The sequence below is a fragment of the Schistocerca piceifrons genome, chromosome 3 (genome assembly GCF_021461385.2).
Source record: "Schistocerca piceifrons isolate TAMUIC-IGC-003096 chromosome 3, iqSchPice1.1, whole genome shotgun sequence".
NCBI lineage: Eukaryota > Metazoa > Arthropoda > Insecta > Orthoptera > Acrididae > Schistocerca > Schistocerca piceifrons.
Window position 1 is genome coordinate 813,748,344 of NC_060140.1, and position 16,715 is coordinate 813,765,058.

At 42.7% G+C, this 16,715-nt stretch overlaps 1 protein-coding gene across 1 annotated transcript in view; it reads left to right on the forward strand.

Moving 5' to 3' along the window:
* LOC124790031 (nucleolar protein dao-5-like) overlaps window positions 1–16,715 on the forward strand; it is a 317,366-nt gene that overhangs the window by 291,234 nt on the left and 9,417 nt on the right. The gene's annotated exons all lie outside the window — the stretch shown is intronic.

The window sequence follows — 16,715 nt, forward strand, 5'->3', positions numbered from 1 at the left end:
TACTGTTTGTTTACTCTCGCCATTACGTATGTCATAGTGAAACAGTAGAAACCTTTCCTGTAAAAATAAATAAAAAAAACACTTCTGGGAAACAGAAGCACATAGGTACTTAAACTGCATGGTAGTTGCTGTCTGACAGACAACATGGCAGCGTAGATTTTCTGAAACGTATCAGATCCCAACTTTCACAGCATCACCGCACAGTGTGACCGCTTGTAGGCGTTAGTAAGTCAGGCAGTGAGTAGCCGACCGCGGCAGTCGCAGCAACACATAAGTAATCCGCTTTTGTGACATTCACGAGTTCCTAACCAGGAGCGAATTTTATTATATCATCTGTGTGCTTTAATAGTTTAGTTTCTTGAGTTTCTGCGTGTAAATTTAAAATCTAATAGCCACAGTTCTCACGTTTCGTTTGCATCAGAAAGTAAACCGATTTTGTGATATATTACAAGTTCCTTATCAGGGGCAAATTATTTAGTTTCACCTTAGTGCTTCGGTAGTTAGGTTCTTGAACATCTGCGTATTACTAGACACAGTTCGTGCGTTTTCGTCAGGGTCTACATTAGAGATGCGCAGCACGTGCCGATCGTCCGTTTATCTGCATAGTTTAGTTTTCCACAGTCTTTGGTATGGACAGGGACTGCAAGTGTTGTTTGCGGATGCGAGCTGAGTTGGTGACACTTCGCTCTCAGCTTCAGGCTGTGATGGCTTCGGTTACACAGCCGGAGGCTGCAGTGGATGGGCACCACTGTTGTGGGCCGGCCGTGGGGATCCAACGGACGTCCAGCGCGTCAGAGTCCTCCGATCGGTCCTCACCGGTGGCCAACCCAGTCACTGCTTGCAGTGAGGCTGACCCCTCACCTGTGGTCGAGGGGGAGGTCGCCCCAGGGCGAAGCAGGCGGCGAAAGACTTCCCAGGCGGCCGCACGTAAGGCCTCCCCAGTTTGTCTGACAAACAGGTTCCAGGTGCTGTCTGTGGCTGACACTGTCGCTGAGCCGTATGCTGTCGCCTGTCCTGTTTCAGGGGAAACAACTCAGCCTGCAAGATCCAGGTAATCGCAGAGGGTGGGACTATTGGTAGTTGGGAGCTCCAACGTTAGGCGCGTTATGGGGCCCCTTAGGGACTTGTCTAACAAGGAGGGTGAGAAAACCAATGTGCACTCCGTTTGCATACCGGGGTGGAGTCATTCCAGATGTGGAAAGGGTCCTCCCGGATGCCACTAAGAGCACAGGGTGCAGCCAACTGCAGGTGGTTGCTCACATCGGTACCAGTGATGTGTGTCGCTTTGGATCAGAAGAGATTCTCTCTGGTTTCGAGCGGCTAACAGAAGTGGTAAAGGCTGCCAGTCTTGATTGCAAATTGAAAGCAGAGCTGACCATTTGCAGTATAGTCGACAGGACCGATTGCGGACCTCTGGTACAGAGCCGAGTGGAGGGTCTGAATCAGAGGCTCAGACGGTTCCGCGACCGTGTAGGCTGCAGATTCCTCCACTTGCGCCAAAGGGTGGTTGGGTTTCGGGTTCCGCTGAATAGGTCAGGTGTCCACTATACGCAGAAGGCGGCTACACGGGTATCAGGGGCTGTGTGGCGTGAACTGGGAGGTTTTTTAGGTTAGAGGGTCTCGGGAAAACACAAGATGGGCTTCAGTCACAAAGGGTGCAGGCCGAACACAGGAAGAACATAGATACAGGAACCATTGGTGTAACAGTTGTAAATTGTCGTAGCTGTGTTGGGAAAGTGCCAGAGCTCCAAGCGCTAATAGAAAGCACTGATGCTCAAATCGTTATAGGCACTGAAAGCTAGCTAAAGCCGGATATAAGCTCAGCCGAAATTTTTGCGAAGAACCTAATGGTGTTCCGAAAAGATAGGCTAAACACGGTTGGCGGTGGCGTGTTTGTTACTGTTAGAAGTAGTTTAACTTGTCACGAAATTAAAGTAGGTACTTCCTGTGAGATAGAATGGGCAGAGGTCATTGTTGGCAATCGGAATAAAATAATAATTGGATCCTTTTACCGACCTCCCAGTTCAGATGATGTAGTTGCTGAAAGGTCAAAGAAAACTTGAGTTTGATTTCAAACACGTACCCGACTCATACGGTAATAGTTGGTGACTTTAATTTACCTTCGATATGTTGGCGAAAATACATGTTTAATTCCGGAGGTACGCATAAAATATCATCCGAAATCGTGCTAAACGCATTCTCTGAAAATTATTTCGAGCAGTTAGTTCATGAGCCCATACGAATAGTAAACGGCTGTGAAAACACACTTGACCTCTTAGCAACAAATAATCCTGAGTTAATAACCAGCATCAAAACCGGTATAGGGATTAGTGAACATAGGGTTGTCATAGCGAGACTGAATATTGTGATCCCCAAATCCTCGAAAAATAAGCGAAAAATATACCTACTTAAAAAATCAGATAGAAATTCACCTGACGCCCTCCTAAGAGACAATCTCCACTCATTCCAAATTAATAAGTGCTGACCAGATGTGGCAATTGAGAGGTTTATACCAAATAAACTAACAAACGACGGAGCTGATCCTCCTTGGTACACAGAACAGGTTAGATCACTGTTGCAGAAACAACGAAACAAACATGCCAAATATAAACAGACGCAAAATCCCCAAGATTGGCGATCCTTTACAGAAGCTCGAAACGTAGCGCGGAGTTCAATGCGAGACGCCTATAACGGTTTCCACAACGAAACTTTGTCTCGAAACCTGGCAGAAAATCCAAAGAGATTCTGGTCGTACGTGAAGTATGTTAGCGGCAAGAAACAATCAATGCCTTCTCTGCGCGATAACAATGGAGATACTTTAGAAGACAGTGCTGCCAAAGCAGATTTGCTAAACACAGCCTTCCGAAATGCCTTCGCAGAAGAAGATGAAGTAAATATTCCAGAATTCGAATCGAGAACAGATGCCAACATGAGTAACGTAGAAGTAATTATTCTCCGAGTAGTGAAGCAACTCAAATCACTTAATAAAAGCATGTCTTCTGGTCCAGACTGTATACCAGTTACGTTCCTTTCGGAGTATGCTGATGCATTAGCTCCATACTTTACAATCATATACAACCGTTCGCTCGAAGAAAGATCCGTACCCAAAGACTGGAAAGTTGCACAGGTCACACCAATATTCAAGAAAGGTAGTAGGAGTAATCCACTAAATTACAGGCCCATATCGTTAACGTCGATATGCAGCAGGATTTTAGAACATATATTGTGTTCAAACGAAATGAATTACCTCGAAGGAAACGGTCTATTGACACACAGTTAACATGGGTTTAGAAAACATCGTTCCTGTGAAACACAACTAGCTCTTTAACACATGAAGTGCCAAGTGCTATTGACAAGGGATTTCAGATCGATTCCGTGTTCCTGGGTTTCCGGAAGGCTTTTGTAACTGTACCACACAAGCGGCTAGTAGTAAAATTGCGTGCTTATGGAATATCGTCTCAGTTATGTGACGGGATTTGCGATTTCCTGTCAGAGAGGTCACAGTTCGTAGTAATTGACGGAAAGTCATCGAGTAAAACAGAAGTCATTTCAGGCGTTCCCCAAGGTAGTGTTGTAGGCCCTTTGCTGTTTCTTTTATATATAAACGATTTGGGAGACAATCAGCAGCCGTCTTCGGTTGTTTGCAGATGACGCTGTCCTTTATCGACTAATAAAGTCATCAGAAGATCTGCAAAACGATTTCGAAAAAATAACTGAATGGTGCGAAAAGTGGCAGTTGACCCTAAATAACGAAAAGTGTGAGGTCATCCACATGAGTACCAAAATGAACTCGTTACACGATAAATCAGTCTAATCTAAAAGCCGTAAATTCAACTAAATATCTAGGTATTACAATTACGAACAACTTAAATTGGAAAGCACACATAGAAAATGTTGTGGGGAAGGCCAACCAAAGGCTGCGTTTTATTGGCAGGACACTTAGAAAATGTAACAGACCTACTAAGGAGACTGCCTACACTATGCTTGTCCGTCCTCTTTCAGAATACTGCTGCGCGGTGTGGGATCCTTACCAGGTAGGACTGACGGAGTACATCGAAAAAGTTCAAAGAAAGGCAGCACGTTTCTATTATCTCGAAATATTGGTGAGAGTGTCACAGAAATGATACAGGATTTGGGCTGGAAATCATTAAAAGAAAGGCGTTTTTCGTTGCGACGGAATCTTCTCACGAAATTCAAATCACCAACTTTCTCCTCCGAATGCAAAAATATTTTGTTGACACCGCCCTACATAGGGCGGAACGATCACCACGATAAAATAAGGGAAATCAGAGCTCGTACAGAAAGATATAGGTGTTCGTTCTTTCCGCGCGCTATACAAGATTGTAGTAATAGAGAATCGTGAAGGTGTTTCGATGAACCCTCTGCCAGGCACTTAAATGGGATTTGCAGAGTATCCATGTAGATGTAGATGTAGATGTAGACCATGATGTATATCGAACTTTAGACTGACGTAATGACCACTAATTGTGTATTTCGCAACGCCAACACACTTTACATACTTCTGAGATCTAATATGCAAATAAAGTCACTGGCATAAAAGTCGCGAGACGTTACAAATGTGACTTATAACTATCATATCTAGAATGAAAATGCCAAAAAAAGTAAACAGAATGTCGATATTAAACCAATTGTATCAGTACCACCAACATGTTCAAGGATTTTCATTAGTTTTGATTGGGACGGTAACAACAGTTCGTTGATTTCTTAACAACTATTTGGCTTTTTTAAAAAAAATGCGATTTCTTCATTTCCTCAAAACTCCTATTGTCTTCCCGACAACAGAAAAGTGCTCGAAAATAGACAAATTGTAGGGTGTCTTCCGAGCTTCACGACCGCTAATATATTGGCTGATCTTTCAGATCTCTCTCGCAGCTATCGTTATTATTATTATTATTATTATTATTATTATTATTATAATTAGTTTGGTTTACTCAGTCTTCTTTTTAAAGCTGTCTCTTGTACGAGATCTTTCTTCTTTGTTACATCTTCTATAGATTCAGCTAGTGACGACAAGATTATCTGCGAAAGACAAACAATCATTTCTCCTATCTTTTCTCCCAGATATGACTTTCTTACTTCCTTATTCCGTTCTTTTCCTCCATTTCCTGATTGCATTTTCTAATACACAATTTAACACCATTTGGGACGATCCATCTCCTTGTATCACACCAATTTTGATCTCAAAAGCCTTGGAACTTTCATCTAAAAATTTAATTTTGCATTTTGTTTTTGTTCTCCTTTTTCTGGCTCTAACAGCCCTTGGTGGGCCTTGATCTACTCTATGACATCATTCTGTTCTTTCCTGTTCAGTGCCTTGCATCTCCATCCTCTGACACCAATAGTTTTTAGATTTTCTTATATGTCATTCCAGTATCGAAGTCTTGTTCTTACACTGCTTCTTCGTCCCGATGAGTTTTGGAGCAGCGCTGCTTTTGTTGGCTTCTTAAGTACCATTCGAAAACAGTGGCCGATCCATTTCAGCTGGTTTTGTTTTGATGAACTTCACGATTTCAAGATATTTACATAGTTTGTACAATTCAAAATTATATCGTCCTAGCCACGCTCTACTTTCATTACTCGCTCCATAGATTTCGCGTAACACCCTGCGTTCAAATCATTCAAAACATTCTATTAGCTCTTCACACTGTTGTGTCAGTGTCCACGTTTTCGAGCCATATGTTAATACTGGAAGTATTAAAGTTTTATACAGTTGACACTTTGTTCTTCTGGACAAATTTCTGGACATAAGTTGTGGGGTCAGCCCATAATAGCATTTATTAGTTAGGTAGGTGCGCCGCTTTAATTGCATCTAATATCGTTTTGTGATGTTAACAGTGTTTTCAAGTAGACAAATTCGCAAACAGATTCTATTTGAACCTGGTCAGTTGCTAACATTGTGTTTAGTTCTGGCCGTATTATTCTCATGTATTTGGTTTTATTGATGTTCACTTCCGGTCCCATTTCTGTCGCTGCTGCTGCGGTACCCAATATGTTCCTTTAGCAGCTATTTCTGCTCTTGCACTAATATCCACATCATCTGCACGGTCAGAACCTGCATCATTCTATTGTATATTGTCCTTGTAGTGTTGATTTCAGCTGTCCTCATTACCTTCTCTAGTGCTGTGTTAAAAAGCATATAAGAGAGTGCATCCTCTTGCCTCAGCCTACAGTTAGTTTCAGAATTTGGTATTAAATTTCCTTGTACCTGTTCTTTACGTACCAGTTTTCCCATCGTAAAACTTACAAGGCGTATTAACTGTTGTATAAAGTTCAATCGTGGCTACAGTTAGCTTGCTTCTTTTTATGGTTTCATATGCTGCTTTAAAATCAACAAATGTATGACATATTTCTATATTTATTCCTTTGTTGTTTTTTTTCAGTAACTGCCTCACGGTGGATGTTTGGTCAGCAGCTGATTTTCCAGGTCTAAAGCCCGCCTGTTATCTCCTAATTGTTTTTTCTGCTAAAGTTTATACAGGGCTACAAAGCAGGGGGGAGAATTTTTTTATATACTTAGAAGGAGAGACAGCATTGGTCGTATTTTTGTTTTTGTTTTATTAACCGCAAAATCGATTTTCGGTCACTTAGTGACCATCCTCAGTGCTGTAATATACAGCATGTAAACAGCGGTCTCAGTTTATGTGATCCCTCTAAGCTTGTTGACACCAGTGCCTACCAATTTAAACTGTATATTACAGCACTGAGGATGGTCACTAAGTGACCGAAAATCGATTTTGCGGTTAATAAAACAAAAAAATAAGACCAGTGCTGTCTCTCCTTCTAAGTATATCCATTATCTGGTCGTGGTGCACAGGACACTCCATGGAGTTGCCAATCAATAAGGGGGGAGAATATTTTATATTCGGTGTTCAGTAACATAATTCCTCTATTTTTTTACATTTCAGGAGGCCTTCTTTTTTTAGTACTGCACATATTACTCCCATATTCCAATCGTTTGGGATGACTTTTTGCGGCCATGTATCTGAGATTAGGGTGTACATGCATCTAACTCGAGCACACTCAATAATCTCAGATGGCAGGCTATCATTGCCAGGTGACTAATTGTCGTCTAGTTCCTTTACTACTAGCCGAATCTCTTGCATCGATGGCATCCCATTTTCCTCTTCTTCCACAGGTTGGGTTTCAGTTAGTTCCCATACTTCTGCATTCCAAAGTGCTTTGCCCAACGATGTAAGATACATTCCTGTTATGCTGTTAGTTCACGATATCTTCCTTTACATTGTGTAGTTTTTGGTTGAAATCCCTTTCTAATGTTACTGACCTTTCCATAGAATTTCCTGCTTTTACTAGCGTTATTCAGTGATTCAGTATCCTGCAGCTGCCTTCCGAAAAAGCTTCCCTTTTTGCTTTTAGAATCTGTTTTTCTGCACGCCTTTTTTCTCTATAGTTATCTACTAGCATTCTTGTTCTTCTGGCCTGCAACTTTTTGTATGCTTCATTCTTTGTCATTGTTGCCATCTAATACTCTTCATCATACCATTCATTCCATCTGGTCTGTTGTTCCGTACCTGTCAGTTCCCCTGCAGCAGCCTGTATTTCATTTCTGATTTTATTCCACTGCCTATTATGTTATGATTATGGTTCCGAAGGATTCCTGTCAATTTATTTTCCAAATTAATAGCTGGGTGTTCAGCCTTCCTTGTGATCTTAAGTTCTAAGATACTGCACTTATTTTGTCTTTATCCTTTAACTTTATGTGCATCTGAAATCCTCCCTGTAGTTTTTGCTCTGATGAGAGTTCATATTAGCACCTCTGAAACTACGGCAGCCTAGTACATCAGAGCCATAGCTGGTATCTATTAATGTATGATCAATTTGGTTCCTAGTATTACCTGGTGACACCCAGGCCATTTTACGTGTATTCTTATGCTGGAACCACGTGCTAGAAATTGTCATGTTAAGTGATTCTGCAAAATTTTTCAGCAGGAGTCCATTGTTATTACTGTCTTTATGGAGGATGTATTCACCAATGGTAGGTTATAGGACACTCTCCTCTCTACCTTAGTATTCATATGAAGGGCTTATTTCAATTATGGTACAAGTTCATTTTTGAGATACAGAGTCCTAAAATTAAATGCGCGCTGAAAAATTTACTGTTGAGATATCAGAAATATTCAAGCATGTGGCTTCTTGCTAGAGATGAACCTTTCTTTCTGTTTGTTTGGATCATTAACTTCAGAAGCATTATAGGCAGAAAACTTTAGGTAATGGACTTGTACCGCTATTGAAATAAGTCCTTCATATAGCCTGTCACCATTTTTATACAATGTTTTAGACACAAACGCTAAGCTTGCCCCATTTCATCATAGCAGATATCCTTCTCTTCTGCTGTCTTCTCCTCAATAGGAGCATTCGCATTTAGGAGACTCTAGTCGAAGAATTGCGCCTTTATTCGCATATAACATATCCTTCTACTTACAGCTTCGAATCCTATCAGTAGTTGTTCAATGCGCTGATTGACTTTAAATCCCACATCAAATATGTGCTCACTGTTGTGTAGTACATAGTACACTGCTGTAGTACACAGTACACCGCTGATCCTGGAAGGTACCTTGTACATTCCCTCGAGTCTCTTTCAAGGACATGATATCCACCTTTCTTGCCTTCATTATTCCAATCAGGATTCCAAGGGCTCCAATTCTATATAATGTCTGTACATTCCATGATCCAGTTCTCATATTCTTTGTTACTTTGCCATTTCTTTGCCTTAGGGTCCGTCCGTCTGTATTTTCTTGAGATTTCGTAATAAAACTTTTTTCAGGGTATGAGTTATCGGACGATACATACCCCAACCCCCTATTCTTCGGAGGACCGTTTCTCCTGCTCCTGTCTGCCCTGACCCTGTTTCGCACTGGGACTGGGTACCCCATCTTCCACAGTGCTCCTCAGCTTCCCAGAGGTCATCAAGTTGGAGATGAGAGACGGAATTGAGTAAGAGCGGCTAAGTGATCTTCACTTACTAAAAGTCATATTTTACACATTACTACCACATCTGAAACTCGTATTGTATTTGTCATTGCCACTGATTCGCGTTAGCTCCATACCGTTTTAAGGTGTTGAACAAAGTTGCCCTGTCAATCGACTCATACGCGTTTTTGAAGTCTACAAACGTTATATAAATGCATCTCGTTATAAAGTGCTGATCATTATTTTCATCAACTGCAATTTTCTTTTATGTTTTTGTGTGTCTGAAAAGAAACTGTTATGTTCTTTGGGCACGGGACATATGCTTATCTCATCGCCCTATGTGGTCATCTTGTGGTGCTGTGAACTTTGGTGCTGCCCTTATTTGTATACGTTCACTATTCCTTATTAGTCCCATTTGGTATGGGTGTCTCATACAAAAGTAATTTTCTAAGAAGGGTGCAAGGAAGCTTAATGCGTAGTGTCATTTGTAGACTCGTTGTATTTTACCAGTATCGCACCAACGAACAGAAGTCTGTCTGCCGGTTTACCTACCATTGAGCCTGTGCCATCATTTCGTTTCATATTCCCCCAGATTGCAAAATTTATGTACTTCTATGAGTTGACCGATACTAAGCGTAACTCTTTGATATTGTAATCACATAATACTACTCTTCTACCTATTGAGGAGCATACAATTTTACATTTTTGTAGATTTCTACATCTGCAGTTCACAATTAAGTGCATGGTAGAAGCTTCATCGAACCACCTTTAAACTACTTCTCTACCGTTCCACTCACGAACAGCGGGCGTTGGAAAAACAAACATTTAAATCTTTCCGTGAGAGGTCTGCTTTCTCTTCTTTTATTATGATATAATTATGATTTCTCCCTACGTTGGTAGGCGCCAATAAAATATTTTCACACTCTGAGGAGAAAGTTGGTGATTCAGATTTCATGATAAGGTCCTGCTGCGGCGAAAAACATCTTTGTTTTAATTCCTGTATTACATCCATGGCACTATCTCCTCCATTTCGCGATGATAAAATCGACCCGCCCTTCCTTGAAATTTTTCAATGTCCTCCGTCAATCTGTTTGATGTGGATCCCACACCGCACAACAGTTCTTCAGAAGAGGGCGGACAAGCGTAGTGTAAGCAGATTCTTTAGTAAACCTGTTACATTTTCTAAGTGTTCTGTCAATAAATTGCAGTCTTTGTTTTGCTTTCCCCACAACATTATGTGATCGTTCCAGTTTAAGTTATTAGTAGTTGTAATCCCTAAGTGTTAACTGAGTTCAGAGCTTCCAGGTTTTTGTTATTTATCGTGTAACTGAAATTTAGAGAATTCTTTTTACAAAGTGTTCATGCGGATGACTTCAAACTTTTCAAGATTTAGAGTCAATTGCCACTTTTTGCACCATACAGATATCTTGGCTAAATCATTTTACAATTCGTTTTGATCATCTGATGACATTGCATTACGATAAATAACAGCATCATCTGTAAATAATCTAAGAGGACTGCTCAAATTGTCTCCTAAATCCTGTATGTAGATCAGGAACAACAGAGGGCCTGTAACACTTCTTTGGGGAATGCCAGATATTGCTTCTGTTTTACTCGATGGCTTTCTGTCAGTTATTGCGGACTGTGACCTTTCTGACCGGAAACCACGAATCCAGTCACACAACCGGCCGGGACCGTAGCTCAGCGTGTTCGGTCAGAGGGTTTAACTCCCCTCTGTAATAAAAAATCTGAGTGAACAGATCAACGAACAACCTGAACGGGTGTCATTGGACATCCGCCACGAACAAATTCAACGAGCAATATAGAACAAAATGAGATTTTAAAAAAAGTGGTCAGCGCGGCGGTCTGTCACGCCAAGGGGCCCGGGTTCGATTTCCGGCTGAGTCGGAGATTTTCTCCTCCCAGGGACTGGGTGTTGTGTTGTCCTCATTATCATTTCATCCTCATCAGTGGAAGGCAACGGGAAACCACCACTGGAATCACTTCCCTAGACGCTCATGCGGTGGACCTCTTTGACGACGCTTCCCCCATGACAAGATCCGCCGTAAGGCAGAACACAAAGTTTTTTATGAGGAATGGTGTCAAAAGCCTCCTGGAAATCTAAAAATATGAAACCAATTTGACACCCCCTGTCGATAGCACTCATTGCTTCGTGAGAATAGAGATAGTTGTGTTTCATAAGAAAGATATTTTCTAAATCCGTGCTGGCTGTTTGTCAATAAGTCGTTTTCTTCGAGGTGATTCATAGAGTTCGAGCACAGCATACGTTCCCAAAATCCTACTGCAAATCGACGTTAGTGTTATTTGTCTGTAATAAAGGACATTACTCCTATTTCCTTTCTTGAGTACTTGTGGGACTTGTTAAACTTTCCAGTCTCTGGGTACGGACCTATCTACGAGCGAGCGGTTGTATTTGACTGGTAAGTATGGAACTGAATACTATACAATCTGTACCCGAAGCCTTGCCGTTCTTAAGTGTTTTAGTTGCTTTGCTGTGCTAAGAATATCTTTTTCTAAGTTATTCATGTTGGCAGTTGTTATTGATTGTAATTCCGGAATATTACTTTTTCTTCTTTCGTGAAAGAATTTCGAAAAGTTGTGTTTAGTAACTCTGCTATAGAGGTGCCGTCTTTAATAACATCACCACTGTTATGACGCAGTGAAGGTATTGATTGCGTCTTACCACTGGTGTACTTTTTATACGAGCAGAATCTCTTTGGTTTTTCTGCCAGATTTCGAGGCATAGTTTCGTTGCGGAAACCATTAAAAGCATCTCGCGTTGAAGTCTGCGCTAAATTTAGACCTTCTGTAAAATTTCGCCAATCTTGGGGACTATGCGTTCTTTTAAATATGACGTGCTTTTTTCGTTGCTTCTACAATGGCGTCATGATCTGTTTTGTGTGCCATATGGGATCAGTGCCATCTCTTAATAGTTTGTTTGGTATATATCCCTCACTTGCTGTCGATACTATTTCTTTGAATTTAAAGCACATCCGGTCTACGCTTACATCGTCAGATTGGAAGGACTGGAGACTGTATCTTAGGAAGGTGTCAAGAGAATTTTTATCTGCTTTTTTAAATAGATGTATTTTCGGTTTCTTTTTGATGGGCTTGGATGTTACGGAATTCAATCTAGATACGATAGCCTCATGGTCACTAAACCCTGTACCTGTCATGATGCTGCTTATCTGATCAGCAAGTTGCAAATCTTTGCACCACTGTGAAATTTTATCGAAATTTGACTGAATATCTGTCAAGCTGATAGTCTTGATCCATAGCTTTCAGGACACCCTGTTTGGCCACTATCTCTGGATCGCTGCAGAACGTATGCTTCCTCCTTCCTTGGTTCTACTGAGTATCTGGTTCAGTTGTCATCAAATAGCATGAACTTAATAGGAGGCAGTCTACGTAGCAGCATTTCGAATATCAAACAGTGTGGGATGCCTTCTTGGAAAAGCCTCAGTGAACTGTCCATCCTATTAGCTCACAAAGCGGGTTGTACTCACTAGTTAGAACATAGAACACGATGAGCGAAGGTACTTCCGGAACACGGAGCTCATTCAGAATTTCGCCGTGCCTTATAGAGTGAAAAGAGCTTGACACGCCAAGGAGCATTATTATGAAGTACACTCAACGCTCAGTAACCCTTACCAATTCCTCAAGTAGTCGCAGAAGTTAACTACTCTGGTGTTTACTTTCTTGAAACCAAACAGCTCCACTGGGAGCAGGTTTTTTTTTTTTTTTTTTTTTCTTCTTAGCTGTTACAGAAGGGGTAGCGGTACATCCTCACCTGATAGATTTGCTGTGAACTATGGATGAAGGGCAACAGGCAGATTCCATATTCTTAGATTTCGGAAAAACATTTGACACGGTACTCCTCTCCCGGCTGTTAACGAAAGTACGAGCAAAAGGGATAGATTTCCAGATATGGGTGGCTCGAAGACTTCTTACGCAATAGAACCCAATATACTGTCCTCCACTGCGAGTGTTCATCAGAGGCAAGGGTATCGTCAGGAGCGCCCAAGGGAAGTGTGACAAGACTACTGTTATTTTCTACATATATAAATGATCTGGCGGACAGTGTGGGCAGCAATATGCTGTTGTTTGTTGACGATGCTGTGGTGTGCGGGAAGGTGACGGAACTGAGTGACTGTAGGATGACACAAGACAACTCAGACAAAATTTCTCGTTGGCGTGATGAATGCCAGCTAGCTCGAAATGTGGAAAAATGTAAGTTAATGTGGATGAGCAGGAAGATCAAACCTGTAATGTTCGGATACAGTATTACTAGTGTCCTGCTTCACACAGTAAAGTCGTTTAAATATCTGGTCGTAACGTTGTAAAGCGATATGAGGTGGAACGAGCATGTGATAACTTAGGTAGGGAAGACGAATGGTCTTCTTCGTTTTATTGGGAGAAATTTAGGAAAGTGTGGTTCGTCTGTAAAGGAGACCGCACCTATTCTTGAGTACAGCGCGAGTTTTTGGGCTTAGAGGAAGACATCGTAGTAATACAGAAGGGAGCTCCAGATTTTTTTACCGAAGGTTTCGAACAACACTCAAGTGTTACGTAGATAGTTTGGGGACGGAAATGGAAATCCCTGGAGGTAAGGCGACGGTCTTTTCGAGGAATACTGTTGACAGAATTTAGAGAAACGGCATTTGAAGCTGACTGCAGAACGATCCTACTGCCGTCAACACACATTTCGCCTAAGGAACACCAAAATAAGTTACGAGAAATTAGAGCTCATACGGAGGCATAGATACAGTTTCCCGTCGAGCTGTTTGCTAGGAAATGACTAATAGATGTACAGGGTACCTTCCGCCACACACCGTACGGTGGCTTGCGGAGTATGTATGTAGATGTAAATATAGAAACAACTGGGACTGCTGGCACCGTTCTGATAGTTCCATACACTGCCTGGCAAAAAAAGCGAAGCACCCTGGATGCATACACTGATTCGGTTGGGAGGGGTGTTTACGGCCGTTGTGTCCCCTTCCGAGCCAATCTGGCCCGGAACTGTTGCAACTGGACCTTCATATCCTTGATACTGGCGCTGTGACAGACGTCCGAGCTCGCCTCACACACGTTCTATCAGGGACAGATTTGGGGATCTTGCTGGCCACGGGAGAATCTCAACATCGCTCACACAGCGTGCAGAGACACGTGCCACTTGTGATCGAGCTTTGTCCCTGTTGAAAAATTGCACCACGATACTGTCGGATGAGAGGTTAGATCCCTACGTGAGGGAGTGCCGCAGGGGTGTGTACTGGGCCCGCTGCTGTACTTCCTGTATTGTATAGCCAATGTACCGCACTCATAGTATTCCTGGCGTTATATGCTGATGACACCTCACGCTACGCGTCCCCAAAGAATCGACATCGTTTACCGTTTACAGGCGGCATGCGACGTCCTTGGAGGCTGGGCTAGTAAGTGACGCATCAAGTTCAGTGGCGCGAAAAGCCAGGCTGTCGTATTAACGCGACATAGAGTGTCCATGGATCTTCAGCCGTTGCGAATCATGGGAAGTTCCATCCCCTGGTCTCGCAGGGCTAAGTATCTAGGAGTAACTCTTGGTAGGCGTCTGACCCAGAACCCACACATTCGAGTTGCCTGGGGTATGCCCCTTTTAAGGATCTTTAACCCGTATTAAATATGGAATCAACGCTTTCTCAACACCGTGGAATTACGCTGCATCCAGCACTGATCCGACCAGTGCTAGAATGCTCGTCCGCAGTGTGGGGAAACGTAGCCGATGCCCACATATGTCGGCTCCAAGGGGTGCAAGGGGAGCTTTGCGACTCGCCTTACACTTACCGCGAGACTACCCGACCACGACCTTGCATGAAGAATCAGGAATCCCCATGGTAAGGGATCGCATAAAGCAGACTGCCCGGAGGTTCTATGAAACGTCGCGGCAGACTGACAACCGGCTAGTTTCAAATCTGGGAAACCAGCAGCACAGATGACGGACCACCAGGTGGCCCAACCTGCTTCGGCAGTGAGCTAGACTCAAAACACACGTGTTAATATTCAAGACGCAGATATGAGAAAACAAAACATTTAGGTGCAAACTAAACACACTTCGAGGGAATGCAGGAACAGTTTCACAAAATTTGCCTCTGCAAGACTGACAGGTGTGTCTTTTAGGAAAAGAGCAGGTAGACGTGAGACATGAGAACGCACAATGTTTGTGACATACAGTTCTGCCATCAGAGCTCTCTCAGTCATTACCAGCCTTGACCTGAAGTCATACCCGACGGCTATCCGCGCCATGACGTCAGGAATAACGCAGCTATGCCTCTGCTAAACACTGGAAAACAGCACCTTTCGGTGGCCGCCATACTCACTGACGATCGTCGTGTGGGATAGTGCAGAACCGCGATTGGTCGCTGAACGCAATGCGACGCCATTCATCAGCAGTTCATGCTTCCTGGTCACACTCACAGCGCATCTCTAAACGCAGTCGTTCGTGTCGTGCTGTTAACGGCAGCTTACGCATGGGACGGTAATTTCCGGCTGCTGCTGATCGCCTACCAGTGGCGTGGCATGACACGAAATGTTGCAAGGAGTCCTTTACTTGTTCTCAGATATTAGCCATAGACATGAAAAGGTTACTTATATTCTTGGTGCACAACACTGCGAGGCGACCCCTCCCTGTGGTGGTCAGACGTGGTTGGCCGGAATCTTGATGATGGATATGTCTGCCCTCTCGTTCCCATACGGGGCACCTTCGGGCCAGTGCCTCTCTGTTCTGCATGTTGTACGGTCTGACCAAGTGTACACCCACAGTCAGACCCCTTTCAAACATGGTTAAGTCCTGATAACGCTGTCTCACATGACTACGCTATATGTCTGTGTTCTTCACAGTGATCACTCAACATCTGACGCTGTCGTCGCCCCTTATTTTCCTTCCAGGCCAGCTAACAACCCTAAAAGCGAACGACACTAATACAATCTGGTGACGGTTCAACCTGCCACAGAGAATTGAAACGCTAATCATTTACTAACCCGGTGATGGTGTGTATGTGTATGAAGGTGCATTGACCTCCGACCTTATCTTCTGGGCACTTTGCTTTTTTACAGGCATTGTATATGCAATTACTGAGTAAACTTTACATTCAAATGCTCTTCACCACTGACAGATCAGAGGCTGTTCAGAAAACGTACTATCAGTGATCAGGTTGACAAAAGCCCCATGATACCAGATATACGTAACGAAGGGTAAAGCATTCTCATTAATAATTTACGTTGAGTCATTTACAAATATATGGAGCTTAGGTTTGTTTGAATCACTGTCTCCGACTAACTTGTAGTTTTGCCGTCACAGATTCACTGTTCGTTAAAGGAGTAATCATCAGATTGCAAGTACGCAAACAAACTGTCTTAAACTACATATTTAGTTTCGACCCTTGTTCGTTTGTCACCCTTAGATAAGCAATTACTTTTAGTTGAACTTACTTTGCCGCTTATACACAGATATTAATACACTACTGGCCATTAAAATTGCTACACCACGAAGATGAAGTGCTACAGACGCGAAATTTAGCCGACAGGAAGAAGATGCTGTGATACGCAAATGATCAGCTTTTCAGAGCATTCACACAAGGTTGGCGCCGGTGGCGACACCTACAACGTGCTGACATGAGGAAAGTTTCCAACCGATTTCTCATACACAAACAACATTTGACCGGTGAAACTGGTGAAACGTTGTTGTGATGCCTCGTGTAAGGAGGAGAAATGCG